At 44.8% G+C, this 26,086-nt stretch overlaps 1 protein-coding gene and 1 non-coding gene across 4 annotated transcripts in view; both read left to right on the top strand.

The window, feature by feature from the left end:
* The window catches only part of DENND1A (DENN domain containing 1A), a 742,523-nt gene that overhangs the window by 279,919 nt on the left and 436,518 nt on the right, over positions 1-26,086 (top strand). The window lies entirely within an intron of this gene.
* On the top strand, positions 7,211-7,401 carry LOC148542713 (U2 spliceosomal RNA). The gene has a single exon (XR_015877695.1). It is a non-coding gene; the product is annotated as a U2 spliceosomal RNA (small nuclear RNA).

The following is a 26,086-nucleotide window of genomic DNA, read 5'->3' on the forward strand; positions in this document are numbered from 1 at the left end:
GGTGTGGTTTGCAGGCGCTTGGATACAACAGGACAACGGGATTTAGGTGTCCCTGGACTGCTTACGGTCTTAGCCAAAGTTTCTGAACTTGACAGTAACTTTTTATGAACGCGCTGCAGGTGCCGTATAAGGGAGGATGTTCCTAGGTGGTTGACGTCCCTACCCCTACTTATTTCACCTTTACATATGGTACATATGGCAAGACAGTTGTTGTCCGGATTTGGATAGAAATATTGCCAGACCAAAGAGGTGGAATGTTTGGTCTTCTGCCCAGGCATGACCGTGATGGGCTTTTTCATCCCACGGACAACAACTGTCTCCCCCGGAGCCTGATTTAAACAAACCACATCACCATCAGAATCCTCCTCGCCAACTTCCTCCTCAGCGCCAGCTACACCAGTATCCTCATCCTGTTGTACTTCAACAGTGACATCTTCAATTTGCATATCAGCAAGTGGACTGTGGGTGCTCCTTTCAGCACTTGCAGGGGGCGTGCAAATGGTGGAAAGAGCCACCTCTTCCCGTCCAGTGCTGGGAAGGTCAGGCATCGCAACCACCACCACACTTGGACTCTCCTTGGGGATTTGTGATATCTTCTTAGAAAGCACAGTTCTTCGCTGTGCTTTTGCCAGCTTAACTCTTTTGATTTTTTTAGTGGGAGGAGGGCTTCCATCGTCATGTGAAGCTGAACCACTAGTCATGAACATACTAGGGATCGACCTTAGCCGTTCCTTGCCACTCCGTGTCGTAAATGGCATATTGGCAAGTTTACGTTTCTCTTCAGCTGATTTAAATGTCTTTTTCAAGGTCATTTTCCTGAACTTTGCCATTTGGGATTGTATGTGCCCTCTACTATGACATTGGGCATCGGCCTTGGCAGACGACGTTGATGGCATGTTATCGTCTATGTCATGACTAGTGGCAGCAGCTTCAGCACTAGGAGGAAGTGGTTCTTGATCTTTCTCTATTTTATTTTTATCGGAGAAAGTTTGGTCCTCCATTTATGTTATATCGATTTGATATATACGTGCGGCTAAACACAGAAAATAATTTTTTTTTTGGTTTGGACTGGAGTGTACTTTGTGGGTTACAGCACCCTTTAACGGTCAAGCCAGCCGGCCCTTTACTTATGACACAGGCGCACTCTTGGCACTACTTTGTTGATGCACGTGCGGCTACTGCGCACACAATTCACAAACACAGAAAATAATTTTTTTTTGGTTTGGACTGGAGTGTACTTTCGGGGGTTACAGCACCCTTAACGGTCAAGCCAGCCGGCCCTTTACTTATGACACAGGCGCACGCTTGGCACTACTTTGTTGATGCACGTGCGGCTACTGCGCACACAATTCACAAACACAGAAAATAATTTTTTTTTGGTTTGGACTGGAGTGTACTTTCGGGGGTTACAGCACCCTTTAACGGTCAAGCCAGCCGGCCCTTTACTTATGACACAGGCGCACGCTTGGCACTACTTTGTTGATGCACGTGCGGCTACTGCGCACACAATTCACAAACACAGAAAATAATTTTTTTTTGGTTTGGACTGGAGTGTACTTTCGGGGGTTACAGCACCCTTTAACGGTCAAGCCAGCCGGCCCTTTACTTATGACACAGGCGCACGCTTGGCACTACTTGTTGATGCACGTGCGGCTACTGCGCACACAATTCACAAACACAGAAAATAATTTTTTTTTGGTTTGGACTGGAGTGTACTTTCGGGGGTTACAGCACCCTTTAACGGTCAAGCCAGCCGGCCCTTTACTTATGACACAGGCGCACGCTTGGCACTACTTTGTTGATGCACGTGCGGCTACTGCGCACACAATTCACAAACACAGAAAATAATTTTTTTTTTGGTTTGGACTGGAGTGTACTTTGGGGGTTACAGCACCCTTTAATGGTCAAGCCAGCCGGCCCTTTACTTATGACACAGGCGCACGCTTGGCACTACTTTGTTGATGCACGTGCGGCTACTGCGCACACAATTCACAAACACAGAAAATAATTTTTTTTTTGGTTTGGACTGGAGTGTACTTTCGGGGGTTACAGCACCCTTAACGGTCAAGCCAGCCGGCCCTTTACTTATGACACAGGCGCACGCTTGGCACTACTTTGTTGATGCACGTGCGGCTACTGCGCACACAATTCACAAACACAGAAAATAATTTTTTTTTTGGTTTGGACTGGAGTGTACTTTCGGGGGTTACAGCACCCTTAACGGTCAAGCCAGCCGGCCCTTTACTTATGACACAGGCGCACGCTTGGCACTACTTTGTTGATGCACGTGCGGCTACTGCGCACACAATTCACAAACACAGAAAATAATTTTTTTTTTGGTTTGGACTGGAGTGTACTTTCGGGGGTTACAGCACCCTTAACAGTCAAGCCAGCCGGCCCTTTACTTATGACACAGGCGCACGCTTGGCACTACTTTGTTGATGCACGTGCGGCTACTGCGCACACAATTCACAAACACAGAAAATAATTTTTTTTTGGTTTGGACTGGAGTGTACTTTCGGGGGTTACAGCACCCTTTAACGGTCAAGCCAGCCGGCCCTTTACTTATGACACAGGCGCACGCTTGGCACTACTTTGTTGATGCACGTGCGGCTACTGCGCACACAATTCACAAACACAGAAAATATATTATTTTTTTAGCACTTGGGGGGAGCACCCCTGATGGACAGAGCACCCCCTGGACAACACTACAGCACTCCTTTAGGACTGGGACACTGCACAGGACTTTGGAGTGGACACAGCCCCTATGGAGAACTGACTGCACAACACAGTCCAGCCAGCCCCTATGGACTTTGAAGTAGTGGACACAGCCCCTATTAACAACAGCAGCACAACACAGCCAGCCCCTATGGACTTTGAAGTAGTGGACAACAGCAGCACTACACTACACTACACTACACAGCACTAACTCCCACCCTCCCTCTTCACTGTCCACAGCCGAGTGAGAAAATGGCGCCGACGCGGGTACCTTATATAGGATCCAAAACCCGCGAGACTCGGAAGGCGGGATGATGACGTTTTGCCTCGATTTCAGATCCGAGTCAGGCGGGAAAAGTCGAGCCTGACTCGGATCGGACTCGGATCGGGGGGGCTCGGGGGGGTTCGGATTTCAGAAATCCGAACCCGCTCACCCCTAGTATATATATATATATATATATATATGTGTGTGTATATATATATATATATATATATATATACAAAGTCAGAAATCCACTGCACTCGCCACTCCTAGATTTGGGGTGCAGACCTGCACTCCCCATTCCCAGGACTGGGGTGCAAGTGGCCTGTGACCACATTGCTTAAATAAATAAAAACAGAAAACCCAGCACTCACCATGTTTAAATACTCACAATGATGTATGATAGCAGCTACCAGGTTTCCATCAGTGTGACGGATAGTGTAGGACCTGCAGAAAGTGGGGTCCCGTGATGTGGGCTGCAGGCTTAAATGCATTGATCAATCCATGAACTAAATCCCCATTATTTATTTACTTATTTCTACATCATTGTGAGTGTTTAAACATGGTGAGTGCTGGGTTTTCTGTTTTTATTTTATATATATATATATATATATATATATATATATTTATATATATATTTATATATAATGTTAGCAATGATCCAGCACTCCATCTGCAAATGTTTCAATCAGCATCTGGGCCCTCATACCCTTACAGATGTAAACACATAGGTATAGATAAAGGTGTGAGATATATATATATTTCTTAGGCAAAACAGGTGTGTACAGTTGTAGAATTTAAAGGATTTTGTAAACACATACCTGTCATGCACGTTGGAATAAACATTAATCAGCACTAAACCAGCCTACTCCCACTTGTAATGCTCTGATCAGTCGGTATGTCACAGACCACTCTCCGGCAACTTTCAGTGTTTGATACCGGCAAGGAAATGCCGCTGATTGCCACGTGCGTTCCTATCCTAGCCTCACAGCAGTCAGTGGCGTTCAGGAGTCCTTGCTGATGTTTATTGCAATGTACTTGACAGATTATTTGTTTATAAAATCTTTTCCATTCTGCAACTATGCGCACCTGTTTTTCCTGGTCTGGTGAAGCCACATAAAGAGGGAACCAGCACAGGAGGAATAAGGATTAAAGTATAACGTGACTGCAATTGTGGACATAAGGACAAGGTGAGTTTCTGTTGCGTAATTATCAACAACCATCCCAATTTCAGTGGGACAGTCCTGCTTTTTGGACATTGTCCCACCTGCGGGCTGCATTGTCCCGCAGGCAGGGGAAGTTTGGGGGAGCATTTGAACACAGAGGGAAAAGTTGGAGTAGCATAGGCAGCATGCAAGCAGTGCGGGGAGAAAAGCCTCGGGACAGCTCAGCCACTCGGAGAGCACTGAAAACGCCCCCAGAGTGACAAACACGGGACACGTCCCACACCTGCTGTCGATGGTAGACTGTTAACTTTGCCCTCCATGTTGCTAGCCACACCCTCTGTGCAGACAACACCCCCACATCACAGGTCACACCCTCTCATCAGTAGCCCCCCCCCCCCCGCTGTGCTTGTCCCACCTCCTGTGGCAACACACAATAGGCCCTTTGTAAATTTCAGCTCCAGGCCCATGTGGACCTTTATTTCGCACTGCCCCCGGGTCAATGGGGGGCCCGCACTGCACACCCTGCACCCACATTATCTAAAATGGAACTCTCCGAGGTCTCGTGTCGGGCTCTCAGCGCTGCTTAAAATGCCTGAAAATGGGCTCGGCAGCCATTTTTCTGATGTTTTGCACTTGCGCTGTGAGGAAATCACTGGGAAAAGGGCGGCCGCGCCATTTCCCCGGCGATCTGAACATGCACAGTAAACTCTGGGCACACTCTAGTGCCCAGAATCTACTGATTCTGCAGTGGCCAGCCAGCCACGTCAGTCGTGAGAGCAGGGGGCCCCTGATGGGAGATGCACACAGGCCCCCTCCTCTCTAAAGACGGCCCCGTGCTGTCCCTTTGGAGACAAAACGCAGCATGGTCACAGCCATGCTTGCTGATTTGGATGAGAGTGAAAATTCACCTGTCGCTGCAATGAAAAAGAACATGCGCCTGGCTGTTACACCTAAAGATTTACCTCACTTGGAGGTAAATTTACTTAAGTGAGAGTTTTTACAAATGAGCAACCAATCAGATTCTACTTCAGATTCTAGCTGTTATCTTCTAGAAGGTGCTAGTTAAATGTGAAGTAGAATCTGATTGGTTGCTATGGGCAACATCTCTTCTAAAACTCACTTCTAATAACTCTCAGTGAACTTTGAGTGACTGTGTTTCTCCAGAATCTGTACGTATTTTTAAGAGGTTCGGTTTGCCATTTAATTTTTTAGATGAAGATCCTGCTGAGTGGAATAAATGTGCAGATTTTTAAGCTGGCCTGTGATTTTTTTTAATGATTATTCTGTCGTGAATGATCCAGCTGAACAGGGAGTTGCTTTGACCCAAGAGTACCTCGGTCAAGTTAAAAGTGAGGACAATTTTCAGAATCTGTTGTTGGTTTCTCAGCACACACGCAGGGCAGTAAATTCCTGCACAAAGGAACACTTAATTTGTTCAACTAATAGAAACTGAGTGTCAGAACTGTATTTCACGTGGATAAATTTGATTATTTTGTTATTGCGATCCAAATAATTTATAGCATTTCAACTAACTATGATTTCTAAGTACATATTGATGTTGTGTAGGTGCACCTATAAAAGTCACCTGAAGTGCTCATGTCTCAACGGGATGATCACTGGCTGCAATCACATTTGTGTTGTATTTATCGCTCCTGTGTTATTGGTAGTCATTAATGTAGCGCTTCAGCTGTGCATTCTAAATTTCTCTTTCATCCACTAGGGGACACTGGAGGTGCTTACGCTGGGGTATAGAGGCGTGGTTAGTTGGAGCTGGCACTAATTAATTCAAAAGTGTGAAGCTCCTCCCCCTCTATTCCCCACCAGCCCTCAGTTTAGAAAATGTGCCTTAGGAGCTGGTCACTACAGGCTGTGCTCCAGCAATACATTTATTTTATTATTGTATAGCATCTTTTACACGATTAGGTACCCTTCGCCACCTATACCAAAGGTGGGGTCCGGGTACCTGGCGCCCTGACTTTTCTAAAGTTCAGGAAGGAGTGCACAGTGCTTAATCTAAAAGTAACTGACAGCTCCTTATCGCCACAGCACATCTCCACAGCAAGAAGAGGAGGGTGCTGACCTGCTGGGAGAGACTTCCATGGGAGCTTAGTGAGTATGTAGCTGCGCATCCCCCGGCTCCCCCACACTGCCAGCGCTTGTAGTGGGAGACACATTATGTTTTTTTTACAGAGTGCCTGGGTTATTAGCGCACAGCGCTGCTCCCTGCCAAAGCTCTCAGCCCCCACTGGATAGCGCAGCATTGCGGGGCTGACATAAAATGCAGAGGCCATTTTAGACCTTCACATAAAGAAGGGGGCGGAGCCTATATCCGCGCGGGCTCTCTCTTTCAGTTCTAGCGGCATACAGCTGTAGCAAACAGCGTGTCTGCCGTTTCCAAGGTTTATGCAACCTCTACTGCCCAGCGCTTGTAGTACACACTGTGTACATACATAGCTCACGCTGCTCCCAGCTTTCAACGGACCCCGCTGGACACGCGTTTTGCGGAGGCAGCAGAGCGGGGCTGAGATTATGGCTACATAGAAGCCACTTTTGCTTTTAGCATGTAAAGGGGGCAGAGCCTAAAGACGCGCTCTCCAAGCGGCATGGAGCTGTTACAAACCGCGTGTCTGCTGTCTTTATTACTGTATGCCTGCATCTCTTCCTGTTAGTGTTGCAGTTGATTAAGTAAAGGCTGGATTCTCCTTGAAAGGAGCTAATCTGTGGGCTGGGGAGTTGTTCTCCTTTGGCCTTCTGTTTTTTTCTATAGTCTGGATACTGTCTGTGTGCCTTAAATGACAGGCCGTAGGCTTCTCCACCGTCCCTGAACCACTAGGTCCCAGGATCAAGTCCTGCCTTGGACAAAGATGTGTGTATGTATGTGTATATGTGTGTGTATATATATATATATATATATATATATGTGTGTGTGTATTTAAAACAAAATGTTTAATAGTCCCTTCCATGGCTAATTCTGCTTCACTCACTCCTACATGGGCCGCTGATGTGATAGCAGAAATGAGTAGGTCTCAACCTCTCTGGGAGCGGAAGGGAAGCTCAGTGCTGAATCGCTTCTCTGCCTTTTGGCTAAGATCAAGTGTAGTATCTGTTCTTATCAGTTTAATATCTGATCCGCCCCCTATCTGGGGGCCATAGATTAAATTAATTTTTAGAACAGGGAGATGGAAGAAGAGCTTGCTCTGTCCACTCCACGCATTGACCTGGTATTGCAGTACTGCCAGGACCGGTGCACCTAAAAAAGATTACACACTGAGTGCGTCACATGCATGTGATGTCACTTCCTCCGTGCCTCTGGGGAAGAGAGAGATCCCTTTCCATAGATGTACGATGACGTCATCTACCAGTGTCCAATGTCATTCCCTACCATCCAAGTGAGAGGGGAATATATCTTTGTGGCGAGCGATGCGAGCCCGCAAGGGGATAACTTTCTTATTTTCCTGGAAAGTGTGGGCAGAAGCCTCCTCTTCCACCCTCACTCACGTCTCTTCCAGGTACAGCTGAAGGGGTCTAATGCTATTCCCTCTGGGAAGGTCTGAGACAAGCCCCCTGCCGCCCTCATAGGGCGTTACCTATCAATACCCAAGGTTATAGGTACTGCGGCTACTGTACCCTCCATTTTCTATTACAAAAAAAAAAAACTACTTAAAATCTGTTTCTGCTACTCAGAGATTTTTAATCTGTTTGATACAGATTCCACGTTGTTTCCCCCCCCCCCCAGTTATCCTTTTCCATTATCTATGATGGAAAGGTGGGTGACATATTCCCCGGTGGATGCGTCTGTTCTCGTCTTTCTAAGAAAACAATGCTTCCAATGCTAGGTGCTACGTTACATAATACTTTACGGTGGGGGAGCCTTTAATTCTGACTGTCCGACAGATCCTAGATCTACCATGGGGCCCCCCTTCTTATCGTAGTTGGACCGATCTATTTATACTACGGGGGGGGTTCAACTTAGAATTTATTAGTGTCTGGATTAACAAAGCGGTAGCTGGCTGGGCGGACCACTTGAATACGAGCTTGGACTCCGGTACATCCAGAGCAGAGTTGCATCTATTAGCGGAACACATTCATGATCTATGCAGTCAGATCAGTACTCGCATATCCGCTTCGGCCATTTCTGGCCACAGAGCTCTCTGGTTGCGCTCTTGGCAGGCGGCCGCAGAATCCAGAAGGGCTGTTGAATATTTACAGTTCACTGGTGATATGCTTTGGATCGGGGAGACCTTACTCAGGTTCCTCGTTTCAGTCTTTTCATGCACCCACAGCCCTTTCAGGGTAGGGCCCGAGGTGCTTCCAAGTAGACATGGGGTGGCAGAGGTAGCGGTCGTCCACAAAAGGTTGCGCGACGGGTACAGAACTCGCTTAAGGTCTTTTTAACAGGCTTGGTCGCAGTCTCTGTAACAATCTGCTGTGCTTGTTCCGATTCCAGCGCATCAACATGGTATGGGGCTTTACTCAGATCTTTGGGTGATGCCCAAGCCGGATGGTTCAGTCAGACCCATCTTAAACCTGAAGTCTTTAATCCAGTATCTGAGGATGTATCATTTCAAAATGGAGTCACTTCAGTCTGTCTTGCAAGTTGGAACCAGCGGAGTTCCTCATTTCCCTGGATATAGAAGATGCCTATCTCCATGTTCCCATATGGGGAACCGCACCAGGCCTTCCTGCATTTTGCAATTTTGAAAAATCACTAACGATTTTGGGCGTTGCCGTTAGGGTTATCCTCGGTTCCCTGCATTTTCACCTCAGAGCCTGTTATTCAAGGCGCCATAGGAATCTCTTTTCTTGGACCACGCCTACCTGACATACCAGACTCTTCTCCAACATGGTTGGATAATCAATTTCTAGAAATCCAGCCTCAGTCCATCCCAGAGACTCCAGTTTCTGGGGGTGATCCTGGATACGGTATTTCAGAGGATTTTCATTCCGGAAGACTAAGCCGGGATATCCGGTTGTTAGTCCTCAGACCAAAGACGGTGTCCATGCCTCTCGGTTTACGTTTCTTGAGGAAGATGGTAGCTGCTTTCGGAGCACTTCAATTCGGACGATTCTACTCCTGGGTGTTCCAGCTAGACCTGCTATCACAGAGGTCAGGGACTCGCTTGCATCTACATCAATGGATCCGTTTGGTTCCGGCTACTGGTCTACTCTGGTGGACACAATCCAACAATCTCTTGGCGGGCAGAAATTTCGACAAGTGACTACAGACGCCAGCCTACGAGGCTGGGGAGCAGTGGTTCTTGGCTATCACTTTAAGGTTCATGGGTCCCCTCTGGAAACAGGATGGCCCATAAGTGAGTTGTAACTCAGAGTAATTTACTATGCTCTGCTACAAGCAGCAAAGTTGCTAAGGTCTCTTCCGGGGAGGTTTTACTCAGACAACGCGAAGGCAGTCGCTAACGTCAACCTCGAGGGTGGAACTCGAGGTCTCATGGCCATGCGAGAAGTAACTCAGATTCTCTGGTAGCACGACAGTCTGTCGTTATTCCTGTCGGCAGTATCCATCCCGAGAGTGGACAACTGGAAAACAGATTACCTAAGTCACCAGGACATCTATCCCTGGGGAATGGAGGCTTTATCCAGACGTGTCGAACGCACTCGTGAGTCGATTGGGTCGTCCTCAGGTGGACCCCCATGGTGTCCAGATTGAATAATCAGCTCCCAGCACACATGTCAAGTACTCGGGATCCGCAGGCAAGGGCAGTCGACACTCTACCAGTCCTATAACTTGGATTACCGGTTTACTCCGATTCCACTAATTCCTCGTTTACAAGATAGGATAAAACACAAGTCGACCTCAGTCTTCTCGTGGCTCCGAACTGGCCTCGGACTAGTTGGTTCTCGGACCTTCAGTTCCTCCTGGCAGAAGTCCCGTGGCCCCTTCCTCTTTCCCGGACCTTCTGCAACAGGGTCCTTTCGTCCACCCCAATTTAGCATAACTGCATTTTACGGGGTGACTCTGATATCTTAGGATGCAAAAGCATCCCAGACTCGGTTTTTTCTTTCCCACCATGTTTAGTGCCAGGAGACCGGTTTCGGCTGCGCATTATCATCGCACCTGGCGCTCTTATGTGACATGGGTACCAGTCGGGGCTTTCCGTCTAGAACTTTGTGGTTGTTCCGTAGTTTGTTTTTTTCTCTAGGCCAGATCAGTTTCTGGCCTGCGATTGGGATCTTCTAAAGTGCAGGTTTCTGCTCTTCTCATTTCTTTCACTGTAAGTTGCTCCTCATTCCTGAGATGCAGCCGTTTCTTCAGGAGGTGTTGCGGGGGCAGCCACCTTTTGTACCACCTATGGCTCCTTGGGGCTTCTCTTGGCTTTGGCATGCAGAGTTTCGGTATGGGAGGGCTCTGTTCCATAAGCGTCCTTACCTTGTGTTTCATGCTGATAGGGTGGTAGCTGCTTTCCTCCCTGAGGTGGGGTCGGCTTCCTACATAAGCCAACCTTTTGTGGTGCCTCTTTGGTGGAGGACTCGAGTGTGTCTTCTACCCTGGATGTGGTTCGAGCTCTCCGCAGTCAAGTTATGTCAGTAGTGATCGTCGGTCAACACATTCTGTGGGTGCGGGTGCCTCCACTTTACAATGGTGCCATGCGGCCACTTGGTCATTGGTTCACAAGTTTTGGCAGCCTTGTTCTGCAGGTCCCTTATAGCGCCCCCGCCCGTGGGGAAAACTTTGGGACGTCCCCAGCGTAAGCACCTCCAGTGTCCCCTAGTGGATGAAAGAAAATGGGATTTTGGTACTTACCGGTAAATCCTTATCTCTGATTCCACAGGGGAGACTGGACGCCCACCTCAGTGCTCTTTGCCTGCCTGTTAGTTCCGTATGTTGTATGGTTTTGTTGTGTGATATTTCTCCTTTTCACTCCTATTGTTCTCCATCTCCTCTCGGTCTTCATTTTCTAAACTGAGGGCTGGTGGGGAATAGAGGGGGAGGAGCTTCACACTTTTGAATTAATTAGTGCCAGCTCCAGCTAACCATGCCTCTATACCCCAGCGTAAGCACCTCCAGTGTCCCCTGTGGAATCAGAGAAAAGGATTTACCGGTAAGTACCAAAATCCCATTATCCGCTCTAATAAATCTCAAGTTATACAGTATACAGAACTGTTACTAACATTTATTTATTTATTAACCAGTTATTTATATAGCGCACATATATTCCGCAGCGCTTTACAGAGAATATTTGGCCATTCACATCAGTCCCTGCCCCAGTGGAGCTTACAATCTATATTCCCTATCACATAAGCACACATACACACTAGGGTTAATTTGTGTTGGGAGCCAATTAACCTACCTGTATAACAAACCAATCGGAACTATGGAAAAATTGCTCCCAGAGTTGAACTTATGCAATTGAGGCCATTCCTGTACAGCGTGATAATGAAGAGCTGTATCAATCCTTGTAAAGAGGAGAAGTGCAAATGTTACCCATAGCAACCAGTCCATATCAAGTACATTTTATAAAATGATAGAAGATAATTGGTTGCTATGGGAAACTTCTCTCCCTGTACTCTGTCTTAGTGAATTTAGAATGTGATTATAGTATGTTGAAACTTTTTCCTATCTCCATATTTTTGGAATGTAAAGACTCCTACAGATGGATTCTCTACATGTATGTTATATTGGAACAGCCAATCCACTTTTTTGTGCAAATTATTACCCCTATAGCAGAGTTTCCCAAACTCCGCCATTACAGTCCATGCTTTAAGAATATCCATGGTTGAATCCAGATGGTTTAAAAAAAAATGACTGAGATACTAATTAAATCACCTGTGCTCAAGAATGGATATTCTTAAAACCTGGACTGTAATAGTGGAGTTTGGGAACCTCTGCCCTATAGTATTTCTAATTGTGGGCTGAATACCCTATAGCAAAGTGTCTCTAACTGGCACTTCTTTCTTCAGTCTTAATCTCTCAGAGAGATGTACTGTATGTTGGCAGTTCACTAAATACACCAGGCCCACGTTGCTACATTATCTGCTTGTAGGCATCAGATTGTTAGCCAGGATGGGCATAAGCAGACTCCATCCAACTTTAGATGTAGACTGCAGCAGGGTACACACTACACGATGTGTTCCCAGCACAACAACGCCGGCGACAGGACCCTGCATGCGGCAAGTGCATACACGCTTGGCGATGCCGAGTCCAACGGGGGATGTTACGTGTCATGTTGGAGAATGCAGCATGGTATCGGTAGCAACATCTCCCGTCGGCCCTGCATTAGGGCCGGCTGGTGACGTCGCTAGCAAACCGCGGGAGCATGCACGTCGTGGGTACTCACTAGACGATGTACACTATATGTCGCTCAGATTTGCGGGATCGGACGACATTTCGTCTAGCGTGTACCCAGCTTTTGTAGTTAAGACATCCGTTACATACACTCAGCCAGAGAGAGTATCTAGGCAGTGATTGGGTACAGAATGAAACTAGTGCACACAACCTTAAGCCTCTTATGCTGCTGTTGTACATAAGCTCATATTTTGACTAGATACCTATGCTAGGTATTGTAGTTCAACACCTGGGAAGTCAAACTGAGTGTTTTATTTTTTATTTTATTTTTTAAATCTAGCAAGCCCCTCCCCCAACAACCAAACTGGTGGTTTGAAAGAAATGACCAATCAGCTTTATCAATACAATTGCTGTGAGGGGTGTACCCATTTATGATGGGTAGTTGGTGAGAATGTGTTTTTCAGTACATAGATAAGTAAATAAGTAAACTATATGTTGATGATTTTTCCCGAATGAATCTGCATAAATTGAGAAAACTCTGCGTTTACTATGTTGGCTGTTGAATGGCTGTTTAGCAGGTAGCATAAACTTCCCCCATAAGCTTTGAACAATGAGCACTTTATCTCGTGCCCCTATTTCATCCCCTTGGCTCCTCTCCCTTGCTTTCCTATTATTTTGCTAAAAGGAATGGAAAGTAGGCACAGAGCACATGTTTGGAGCAGATCCAGGCGAAGTGAAGGATGCCTCTTTATGTGAGAAATAAACAGGGCAATGTTTTTTGGTATATATATGTATTTTTATTTTTTTTAAATGAAATTTTTATGTAGCAGTTAGTGTCTGTATAAACTATGTGGCACAGTGGCTCATTCAGCATGCGTATGTCATCACCTCCATTACTGCTTTCACTAAGCATGCTTGGCAAGCCTAAGTCTGGAGTGTTTAAACCAATGTCCTCCTGACCTTCAGCTTTGGTCTGTGGTGCTTGGAAAGGTACCTGATTTCTAAGGTAATTCCTGCTTTAACACAGGTGACATGGTAGAGAGATGAAGCATGTGAATGAAATACCTTTGCTACATTATGCATGTAATTAAGGAGCCAGGCCTAATGTGGGACTGTTTTTTGCAGCAAATTTATAGCTTATTAAGTATACTGGCACTTAAAGGGTCATAATATGTTATCTAAACAAGGATGATTAAACTACCCTCGGCTATTTAGTTGACAGCTACTATATTAGTTTGGCTAAGGCTGAGTACTTGTAAATGCAATGGTTAATTCTGACACATCAGACCCTTTGTGCGGGTGTGCTTTTTCCCCCCTTCCCTTATGGAATTTTTGCTGTAAAAGTGTCATTTTATATTAGCAGGCACATATCTGAGTAGCCATAACTGGGAGCAGATCCCAAGTGTAAGGCGGACTGCCAAGGTCCCTTCTCTTGTTTACTTTTAGCTGTGATGATTTATGTCGCACTGATCCTTTGAACGTCAACTGTCTCAAGCAGTCTTTAGCCTATCACTTATTTTTAATGTTTTTTACACAGGACACAGCGAGATGTGGGTTCTGGCCATTCTCAGAATCCCCTACTTCTCTTCCTTTACTTAACCCCTGACCTGTAAAAACAAGAGTTAATCAGGGAGTTCTAAGGTAGTTAACAGGAAGGGGAAGTTTTTGGTTACAAATTAAATATATGCAAGTCATAAGCTATAAATCGCACAACAGGGCAACTTGCAGAGCTGCTGATGCTGGGAGAAAGACGGGGTGTTTGGGTTACAGACTTTCTTGCCCTACGGAGAAACGTCGTAATTCAGCGCAGATAAAAACGTGCATAGTTTCACAATGACATATGGTCAATATTGTGTCCAGTCTAGATATATTCCCATCTAATATTTTATTGTTCTACCTTTTGTAACAACGGAAGACTGAACAGCAAGATATACTCGACCATTCGAAAAATAACTTGAAATTCAGAACATAACCAATAAAAACATAAATCCTTCAAGAGCTAGAGAGGATTATAAAGTTTTATTATGTTAAGGTGCGTACACACGGAACAATATATTTCAATGATATGAACGCCAACGATATCATTCCGTGTGTATGCAATGAACGACCACTGATGCGCGCTCCCGTTGGACGATAACTTTATCGACCATCATCCATACATGCAGGCCAATCTGGACGTTATCGTTATCTCTCCATAGAGATCCGCGATCGTTGATAGTGGGTCGTTGGTGGTTTTTGGATGTGTGGATGAACAATATCGTTCATCCAGCGCACCAGGGTTTTTAAAGGAAGTCCGTTCAGCGATATCGTCATCACTGATGATCATTCCGTGGGTACCCAGCATTAGTCACTGACCGTGCCAGCTCATTTACCTTTTGCAGACAAGTGGACGTATATTTAAACGGCACGGTTCTTTACAACTGTTCACAATCAGCTCTTAGCAGACAGTAGCACTGTTCCGTCCTAACTTGAATAATTACAAGCTGGTCTTGATGGGATTGTGGCAATGAATGTGATCAAATACCTGCATTGTTTTACTCTAGACTTCAGCTTCTGGTACTTTAATAATCTACCTCCGGGCGTGCACCTCTGGTGAAGGAAATTGCATCTTGGCTGTAAATCCACCTGCGACCAAACACTGCAGATGTGACATCCGAGAGAGCTAGAAAGCAGAATTGCACTAGTCCGTTGTTTGCAGCTCGGATTAGTAAATTATATCTTGTAAACAACAAATAAATGCATCATGTCTTTAAAAAAATGTATATCTGTGATATCCTTTACATTTGGACTGAATGTGCATTGAATGCACTTTTTACCACTCCGTGTTGTTTTACATTTCAAGTTTTAGTGAAGCGCTCATTCTTAAGAGTAAAACCTACTGAGTGTACCTTGTTATATATAGTTACCATTGTAACTAGAGTCTAAAATGCTTACATGTTTGCAGTAGATTAAATCTGTATATATATATTTATTTTACAATACTTCTGTGTCCTTTAAATGGGTTCAACAAACATAGGAATAATATCTGACTCCACTATGCTCAGCCACTTGTAGAGATGATCTTAAAGGGTTAACGAGCGATTTTAACTTCCTCTTGTGTCTCTGTTAGGAGATGGGGGGGGGGGAGGATAGAGGAAAATCTCAGCCTCACATACCTCAACACTGCCATCATTAGACATACTGTGGGCACTGCGCGCACACTACATATACCCTGTAAACATTGTATACATCGGAGGAGAAGACTGCTCTGTGCCTGTGTACACCCTGCATAGATATTACTTAAATTGTGCATGAAATGTGATAAGCACACAGATAATACTTCTATACAGATACTCTATATCAGCTTTACACAGAGGCGGAAACTGAGATAACACAAATCCATGTAATGAATATATCCAGTGACTTTGTTTTAATATAATCTGGCGTTGGAGCATTACCTCAGGTAGTATATGGTTGGGATTCAATAAGCAGAAAGCGCTTGTTATTGATTTTAGTAGTATGTATCACTGGGTATTTCCATTCTTCAGATGCTGCAATTCTTTCTGAATATAAGCCAATGTGTGTACATACACAGTTTACACAATATATGTACTTACTTTGCTTTCTGTCTGGGGAACATATCACATGCTACAAAAATCCAACTACTACAGTGGTTCCAGAACTCGGTCCTCAAAACACCCAAACAGTCCTGGTTTTCCTGGACTACTATATGATCACTTTTCATATTATGCCAAAAGATGGCTTTGGAGCATATTACAGGTTGAGTCTCCCATATCCAAAATGCTTGGGACCAGGGGTATTTTGGATATTGGAATATTCCGTTGTTTGGAATATTAGCATACCATAAAGAAATATCTTGGGAATGGGACCCAAATCTAAACACAGAATGCATTTATGTGTTATATACACCTGATACACACAGCCTGCAGGTCATTTTACACAAAATTATTACAAATATTGTATATCAAAAAAAGTTTGTGTACATACATGAAATTCATTAATCTTTCATAGACACCTTATACACACAGCCTGAAGGTTATTTTATACAATATTTTAATTATTTTGTGCTTTAAACCACGTTTTTGTACATTGAACCATCAGAAAGCAAAGGTTTCACTTTCTCAGTCATGATAAAAATATTCCGTATTTTGGAATCTTTGGATATGGGAGACTCAATCTGTACAATTAAAAGCTAAATGTCAATATGCAACAAGCTGTAATGATCGTTTTCTACTAAACTATCAACATATGATGCATGTACCCAATAAAAGGATAGTTGCTGTACAGCAGGGATGGGAAACCTCCTGCCTGGGGACCGTATAAGGCCCTCGGAATCATTTGGTCTGGCCCCCGGAGCTTTTTCAGCTATCCTCATCTGGCTAGCAGGGTGCTTAGAATGGCGCCCTGCAGCCAGAATCTAAGCAGCAGTGCCACCTGGAGTGTCCTTAGGACGCTTCATACAGTCACACCGCTGCCCTTCCTGAGGATGCTCCGGGCATTGCTGTCATTTCCGGCGATTGTGGCCCTGTCCTCGTGTGATGTCACATGGAGGGGGCGTGGCCTGCGAATAATGTTCTATATATGAAAATGGCCCTCTGCAGAAAAAAGGTTCCCCACCCCTGCTGTATAGACTAGCTTGTTGTGCTGACCTCACTAGTTTACTTATTATAGCTACAATGGATAAGAATGGCTTCTAAAAGATTCTGCACAGAGATCCCTAAGGATGAATTGTCACATTGATTGATTAGTACTGTCCTCTATCATTTACTTGTTTCTAGATTCATCCCCACTGAGTCTTCTAATACCTCTTGACACCTTTATCAAGTCATAAATCAGTCTATCATGATGTGTACATAGAAGTCCTATATTATATGAAAGTACAGTGCATCTTTTTTGTAACATGTCATGGCGTATTCTCTTGCCAATCTGTTAAATGTCGGCAGAAATGCCAACTGGCCCTAATTGTAATGGACAATCCCAGTTTCAGAAATTTCTCCCAAGACATTTTTCTCAATGGAATATGATCTGGATTTTCAACACTGACCAACTGCACAGCACAGTTCTACATACTCTGTTCAATGGATTTACGTCCATATTCCCTGGGTTTTATTTGGTAATAATTATTGATGAAGAGTATTTAAAAAGAAAAAAAAAAGAAAAAGAAAGGCATTATAACCAAATTCAGTGATCCTGTCATTATTGTGATTGTAGAGCAGAGGTTCCCAAAGTCCACCATTACTGTCCACGTTTTAGGGATATCCAAGCTTGAGTCCAGATGGTTAAATCAAATGGATTGAGGTATTAATTAAGTCACCTGTGCTCAAGCATGGATATCCCTAAAACGTGGACTGTAATGGCGGACTTTAGGAACCTCTGTTGTAGAGTACAGCCTGGAGAGTACTGGGTTTGAAGTGCTTAAGCTGGGTACACTCTAGACCATATTTGTAATGAGTTGCGCTATTCTGACAGATCGGAACATAAAATTGTCGAGTGTGTACGCACTAGACGAGCTCCCGCGGCATTGCCCATCGCATCTTCTGGAAGCCCCTACATGCTGCTCAATTTTAGGCTCTAATCAACGATTTTCCACAAATGGTGCAGTGTGTATGCACTACCGGACGACCAGACGATATGTTAACATCATATAGGTAACGATGAAATGGCCAAACGACGCACAATATGTTTGTTAGATTGCACAGTGTGTGTTCACTATGGCCCTGATTCAGAGGTGCTCGCTCTGAATCAGGGCGGGCCTGTTTCTTTTTTACCCCGGCCTCCAGGCTGCTCGCTAAGCTGTGGGTGACCACCCACAGCTTTAGCGGGCGGCCTGGCAATGATCGCGACCATCGGGCTTGGACGAGACCCTTGTGGTAGGGTCTCATCCACCGCAAGCCCCAGTGAACTTCCTGCTCTAATAGAGCAGGAAGTTCACTACTGACATTCACGTGTGATGTCAGTAGGGCCGCCCACAAACTGCAGGCGTTCCGGGAATGCCTCCGTTTGTGCAGCCACCCCCCCGACCCGCCTACAAAACGGGGCGAGCTGTCGAACAACATCGACAGCCGCCCCGTCTTGTAGCGAGCCCCAGAGCGAGTGATTTCTCACTCGCTCCCGGGCTCGCGCACACGTGCACTGCCTGGCCATCGACCCGCTTGCGAGCGGGTCTGAATCAGGCCCTATATCATTTGTCCGGGAGTTCAAAGGAAATCGGGACTACCATCGTGTCGTTTACTAATCGCCTAATGTGTACCCAGCTTTAGATGCAGCCCAGTGGCAGGAGCGTATTAAAATGTTGCATTCTGAGTTTTGTTAAAGGGGAATTAAACTAAAGTACTGAATTTAGATATCTAAAACAACCATAAATCAATTGCAGGCAAAAAACCTTGATGCTTTGCATAGTGAGATTTGTTTTTCTCTCCAATAATTTCTTATATATTTAGAACATTAGGGGGGATTATAATAATAATCCTCATCATTGCTAATAATGAAAAAATAAAATAAAGCTAAAAGCTCGACTCCTAAATTAAGTATCAGAGATTCTACGTATTACTAATAGTACTTCATCGATATAAGCCAGTGGAAGTATAAAGAATCAGAAGTTACCTTAAGTAGCTTGGACCCTGGTTATGTAGAGCTTTGAAAGTCAGTAAGCCAATCTTGAAGTGGATTTTCCATTTTATAGGCAGCCAGTGAAGGGGATGGAGAACAGGTGTTATGTGGAATAAATGGGAATGAGCCTGGCTGCTGCATTTTGTTTCAGCGGCATTCTGATAGCCAGAATTCCGTCACCCATAGGAACGCATGGTAAGTATTTTCCCATTGCCTACCCTAACCCCTACCCTAACCCTCCCTCCCCGGGGCCTAACGAAATCTACCCCCCACCCTAGTGTCTAAGCCTAACCTCCCCCTCCCTGCACCCTAAACCTAACACCCCCTCCCTTGTGCCTAAACCTAACCTCTCCCTAATGCCTAACCCTAACACCTCCTCCTAACACCCCGATACTTACCTTCGGGATGCAAACGGTCGGGATACTGGTGCCGGGATCCCGACCTGTTTGGACTTCAGCTCCGGTATTTAGACCGTCTGCATCCCGCAGGCCGGGATGCAGACTACATCCCCTGCTAGCTATTGCTTAATGAACTTGAAGTACATATTAAAGCTTACTATGTTGGAGTCTTGAAGCCTGTGAGGTTCATTTATTTGCAAATAAGCAGTATTCCATTGCAGCCAATTGGACCTTTGCTTTTATCTTGCACTTTGCAGTAAATTGATGATGATTGGTTGATAGGAAAATGCTTTGTCTTCTAACAAACAACAATGACTTGTTCTCGTGATTACAGCAGATGTACACGTAGGGCCTGATTCAGAGACGCACACTACACCAATGTGAGCGCAGTTGGCCAAAGTATTATGTACTGGCTAGTCAGATGCAGACATGTCGCTGACGGCAGCTGCGTCTTAAGACGCATGACTGCTCACACAGTACGCCATACTCAGACAGACAAACCGCACCTGCCATTTGGATGGTGCATCGATGGTCTGAAGACGCACCACAATGGATTTGTACCTCCGCAAGACGCTGCATCTCAGTGGGGGATCTCCGTTTTAAAGAAATCAGTCACGGTATTAGCATAAAGACGCGGCCACGACTGCGTGCAATTCAGAATTAGGCCTATAATGGAGAAAAAAATTATTATTTCTGTCTTGACTTATGAATGAGTGCTGACTATACACAGAAGGATAGAACCATGTGGCAGTGGGGCTCTATCTCAGTCAGAGTGGGCTATACACATACATACATACATACATACATACATACATACATACATACATACATACATACATGTGCAATATGAAGGATAGGCCACCATTACCAGGCAAATGGTCATCACACAACTGCTGATATGTAGTTATAACATTACTGAATATTGGCCCTCATTCAGAGCCGTACGCTCTGAGCAGAGCGCACGCTCTGAATGAGGGCCGTCCTCCATAACTATGGAGCGTCCTCCTGGACGCTCGTATAGCTGTGGGTCACCACCCACAGCCTATACAAGCGTGCAGTTTGATGGCCGCGATGGTCTTGAGGTTTTCAACCGCAAGGCCCGGAGTGATTTTGGCTCTGCCAGAGCCAAAATCACTCCCACTGACATCACTAGTGATGTCAGTGGGCCGGCTACTGATGGGAGGCGTTCCCTTGGGAACGCCTCCGTCAGGGAGGCACGCCCCCGGCACGCCCACCAAAGGGGGCGTGCTGTCAATCAACATCGACAGCACGCCCCCTTTGATCAGACACAACGAGCGAAGGAAAGTCCTTCGCTCGTCGCGTCTGGCGCATGCGCACGACGGAGCTCCCTCCGTCGTGCGCATGCTCAGTGCAGACCATCGACCCACTGGCGCATGCGCACGACGGAGCTCCCTCCGTCGTGCGCATGCTCAGTGCAGACCATCGACCCACTTGCGAGCGGACAGCCGCTCGCGAGTGGATCTGAATCAGGCCCCTTGTGCCTATCCCTAATGTCATCTATCTCCCATCGCTCATGATACTGATTGGTCGTCTTTTTTTACTTCACATTTTGTGGTCAGTTAGGTCTGAAACAGTCTCATTCTTATCGTCTCTGCCTGTTTGGGTTACCTTTAATATATATACTTTTTTCTTTAATTCTTAATTTGAATGGATAAATTTATATTTTATATGTAGTGCCCCTTTATATTTTAATTGGCACATATATATGTTGTCTTTCACTATTTTAATTAAATAAACCTCATATGTAAGCTAAGATAGTGTGCCATGTCCCATATGCTTTGGGGAGTTTTACATTTTATGTTTACGTAGTGATTTATCATTTGCAAAACACTAGTAGTGATTCATTCTAAAGGTGCCCATCCACTAGCAGACATGAAAATGACTGCACGATTACGACATTGTAATCGTGCAGTCGTCTGTCAGTCTGTGATGAGCTGTGTACTGAACGAGCAGTCGTTCAGTGCAGGCTCATCAATCATCTACAAACATGCTCAACCTGACGTTATTGTCAGGTTGACCGCATGTTTGCACGATGATAGATGTCTAAACGACCAGTGCCCATCCACTTAATCGTCTAGTGGATGGGCACCTTAAACCTAGTAAAGGAAAATGCATCTGAAACATTGAAACGGTCAAAGCTTATGATGATTGATACTGTCCGTTCTATTATTTTGTACACTATCATTTTACGGTCACTTTGTTTAATCTAGAAGTTGTCTTCGTGTTCCAAAATTCTATAATTCCTTCAGCCCTGTTTCCCACTTTTTGCCAGCATTATGATCATTGGAGGGGTTAGGTATGGGATCCCGTCTGTTGGGATGCCGGCTGTCAGAATACCTACAGCGGCATCCAGACAATCACAATCCCGGCAGTGAGAGGTAAGTTCCCTACAACTAACCCTTACCCCTACCCTAACCCTCCCTCCCCAGTGCCTGAACCTAACCTCCCCCTCCGCGCAACCCTAAATCTAACCCTCCCCTCTTAGTGCCTAACTCAAATTCTCTCCCTAGTGCCTAACCCCGAAACCTAACCCTCCCCTAACCCCCCGATACTTACCTTCGGGATGCCGGCAGTCGGAATTCCAGAGCCGAGATCCCGACGCTGGTATTTAGACCGTCTGCATCCCGTCTGCCAGGTTGCTGACTACATCCCCATTGGAGTTAGCATTGGACTTAATGGTTAGACACTAGCCTATACTTGTGGAGGACCTAACCCTAACAGCACGTAACCAACTTAATACGTTTATAGCAATTGTTGGTTCACTTGGAACTCTGACAATCAGAAATGAATGCTTATAAGTTGAACGACTCCTTTTATTATTTAACCCTTGATGTCTGAGTTGTGGCCCTCTGTATGTTATGTAAGTCTTTCATTGTGGCACCTGCTACTGCTCCTACAACCTTCTTTGTCATCTTTATACATAACCTTTTATTAGTGTTTATTATTATTACACTGGGGTCATTCTATGTCAAGTGGACCAATTTTAAAGATCGTCCCCACCTCCTGATTGTGCACTGTGGAGTCGGGGACAGTTGCACTAACCCCCACTTTGAGGGCCAGAGTTCTGCTAGAATTGTATTTTGTGAACTAATAATGGTCAGGGGGTCACTCCTGGTCCACTTGTCATGGAATTACCCACTGAATTTTTTCCTTTTCTTCTTAGTTTTAATAAGATAAAATGTTAAGCTGGTTACACATCTAAAATATATATCTGCAGATCATGGTTGTTCATACACATATCATCTGCCGATCTATCTGCCACCGGCTGTAACGATACTGCCTTAGAACCTCTATACACTCCTTCCTATACCTTCTAATATCCTGCCTATACCTTCTAAGGATGACGCTAATTTGCGTACGCAGTCATACAGTAAATAAAGACTTCAGACCTGGAATCTGTGGTTCCAAAGCACAAGTATTATTCAAGTAAAAGTACAGTCAGTTACACACTATTGATCCAGACACAGGCGCAAAGGAATTATACAGACCCAAGAACAGTATACATACGCAGCGCTTCCGGACCAGATGTTAGGCATCAGCAAGAAACCGCTCGTCAATCAGCATTCAGCACGAAGACTAAAAACCCAGTGTTGAAGCACACATATTTATACCCCCCAGAAATAGACAACACAATAGAGAAGTTTGTTGCTGATGCCATTGGTTCCCAAGGGGGATGCATCTGTTACAGAACATTTAACAGGCTGATTCAAATAGACCCAACCCAGCCTCTAACAACTGGGGGTCTCTGGATTCCCGCCTCATGCAACATCCTAACAGTTGTTCATATAATGTACATTTTGTTGCTTAAAGTCTCTGTCGTCCATAAATTGAGAATGCATGATGCGATCTCCACACCGATGATACCGGAATACTGTGGAAAGAGTATGCATCAGTACAAAACCAAACACGGCTTACTTAGCATGTATAAAACCTTAGTTACCAAATAATCTTTATTTCACAGTATTTATACTAAATGAACAAACTTAAATCTTATACCTTAAAGCTTATGGAACCTTGTATGTGGATATGTAATGTGTGAGTATGCGGGGTTTGGTATAAAGACGCTAGTTAACTTGGAGCAGATGCGTGCGCATAGAGCTAATAAACAGCGTTTTCATATAGGATCTTATGCATTCGCTAATATGCGACTAGTTAACAGTGCAATTGTGCGTATTAATGTGTATATGAGGAATGGTGAAAGATGCAATCGCATGGTGCTAATAGTAATATCGCCATATGTACTTAAATGTGAATTTATCTAAAATGGCGCTTGGGCGGCCATTCGCAAAATGGCGTCTTGCGATCTCATTTCCAAGATGGCGTCTTGTGGCCAGTCGCAAGATGGCGTCGCTGCGATTCAATTTTAAACTGATCTTGTCTCAGCCAATAATCCAGCTTCGACAGCTGTGCAGCACAGCTGACGCGATATGTCTGTGAACGACTTCGTTCACCGACATATCGCTGGTACACACCGGCTGGCTGGCAAACGATATGTGTTGGCCGATCAATTGATTGCCCATTATATCTGTCAGTGTGTACCCAGCTCAATGCACATAATCTCTGAAACAAACTGCAAAGGGATTGAGCATTAAAACATAATAAATATAATTTCCTGTTTCGCCAGTTGACAGGAACTGTTTTCTCTCTAAAAGCTGCAAAATTACTATATCCCCTCATTTCCAAGCCCCCCCTCCCCCCTTCTCTCATCTTACAGCTAACTAGGGGGAGCTTCTAGTGATAAGGGTCGTTTAATTCTTCTGTTTACTGAAAGATCCTTAATCTCGCTCTCAAAGTCCTTTTACTGAGAGGATTTCTTGGTACTCCTTCAGCTGCTGCAATTCTGTGGAAGTTTGTTTATAGGAAAGGACCTTTCTGCTGCCTAATCCTCTCCGAATGTTTACACAGTAACTGCTACATGGACCTTGTTTAAACTAGTAATCATTTTCCACTCTGCAATATCTAGCTAGCAGCAGCCCAGGCTGATTGAAATGTATTAGCAGAAGTGATAATACTGTCATATAACATGAAAAGTTATGTTGCTTATCAGTATATTTTGATAAGCTACTTAAATTTTACAGTAGTACTTGCAGGCTTCAGACAAACATTAGTGCCGCTCACTCATCTGTCACGTAAATGGCATCACACTTCATTTATTACTGCAAGCTGCTCCGTTCCTTACCATGGGGGCACTGGTCCCCTTTCCAATTGGCAGAATGCAGTTATATCTTAAAGGCCTTAAAAGTCTGTCCAGCTGTATAAGAATGCAGTCTTTCTGTTGGGCATTTGGGTCTCTGTGGGTGGGAGTGAGGGGCGCCTCTGCTGCTTTTCCACACTTTGTGTGATATCTGTGCATAAGCTACATGTGACTGGAAGAAAAGTAATATTGCACACATAATGCAGAGCACTTGTGTGTGTGGATCATTGTTGAACAACTGGTGCATGGAGTTCGATTTTGCTTAGCATTTCTGTTGTAGCTTTAGTTAAAAGTAAATCCCAATTGTAAAGCACAATGGAATATATAAGTAACTGATATTTGGACAGTGACCTGCAGCATGCAGTCAAGGATTAATTGGTGCTTAGATGGTAGCATATTCAGATTCGGTTAATTGCTTTCAGTTTCCATTTTAGCCATGTAATAGCCTTCTCTGATCATACTCCCCTGCAGTAAAAAACAACAACAACAACAACTATCTGTACAGAATGTATCAGGGGTGGCTAAATCGCGGCTCTCAAGCCGCATGCATCTCTTTTGTTGTTGTAACGCTGCTCTGCAGTACAGCGGCCCCCCGCAGACCTCCACTGCAACTGTGAACGTTGGCCTCTGAAGCGATCAGAGGTTAAAGAAACCTCTCCAGCGTTCCCATTTATGCAGTGTGCGTTTGACGTCATCTGTGATGGGAGGAGCCTGCGCACCTGCTGGATCCAGTTAGATCCAGGCAGCGGGAGCCCTGACGGTGTGGAGCTAGCGAAGCAAAAATGGCTCTGTACCGACGCTTCCCATCCAACCTGATGGAGCTTGAGAGGTGCTGCAAAGAGGAATGGGCGAAACTGCCCAAATATAGGTGTGCCAAGCTTGTGGCATCGTATTCAAAAAGAGTTGAGGCTGTAATTGCTGCCAAAGGTGCATCAACAAAGTATTGAGTAAAAGTTATGAATACTTATGTACATGTGATTTCTTAGTTGTTTTTTTTTTTATTAAATTAGCAAAAATCTAAAAAAAACTTTTTACACTGTCATTATAGGGTAGTGTGTGTAGAATTTTGAGGGCAAAAATTAATTTATTCCATTTTGGAATAAGGCTGTAACATAACAAAATGTGGAAAAAGTGAAGCTCTGTGAATACTTTCCGGATGCACTGTAGCTGTAGGGATCATTGTGTCTTATAACCAATGCAGGGAAATGGCACTGATTATACCATTTCAATGTATATATGTCGGATTTATTTTTTTTCCCATCTTTGTAACAGCTACATAATGGGGGTAAGGTGCTATCAGGGAGATTGCTAGACTCTTCAGGGAGTCAGGGAGATTGCTGCTATTTCAGGGAGTCTCTGACAATCAGGGATAGTTGGCAAGTGTCCTTCACTCTCCATAGTCACTGTGGCAGTCTCATTGGCGGAAGATGTGTGGTTTCATTGAATGAAATCATGGTGTCTCCCACACCTAAC

This window comes from Taudactylus pleione, unplaced genomic scaffold (genome assembly GCF_031769625.1).
Source record: "Taudactylus pleione unplaced genomic scaffold, aTauple2 ptg000009l, whole genome shotgun sequence".
Taxonomy (NCBI): Eukaryota; Metazoa; Chordata; class Amphibia; order Anura; family Myobatrachidae; genus Taudactylus; species Taudactylus pleione.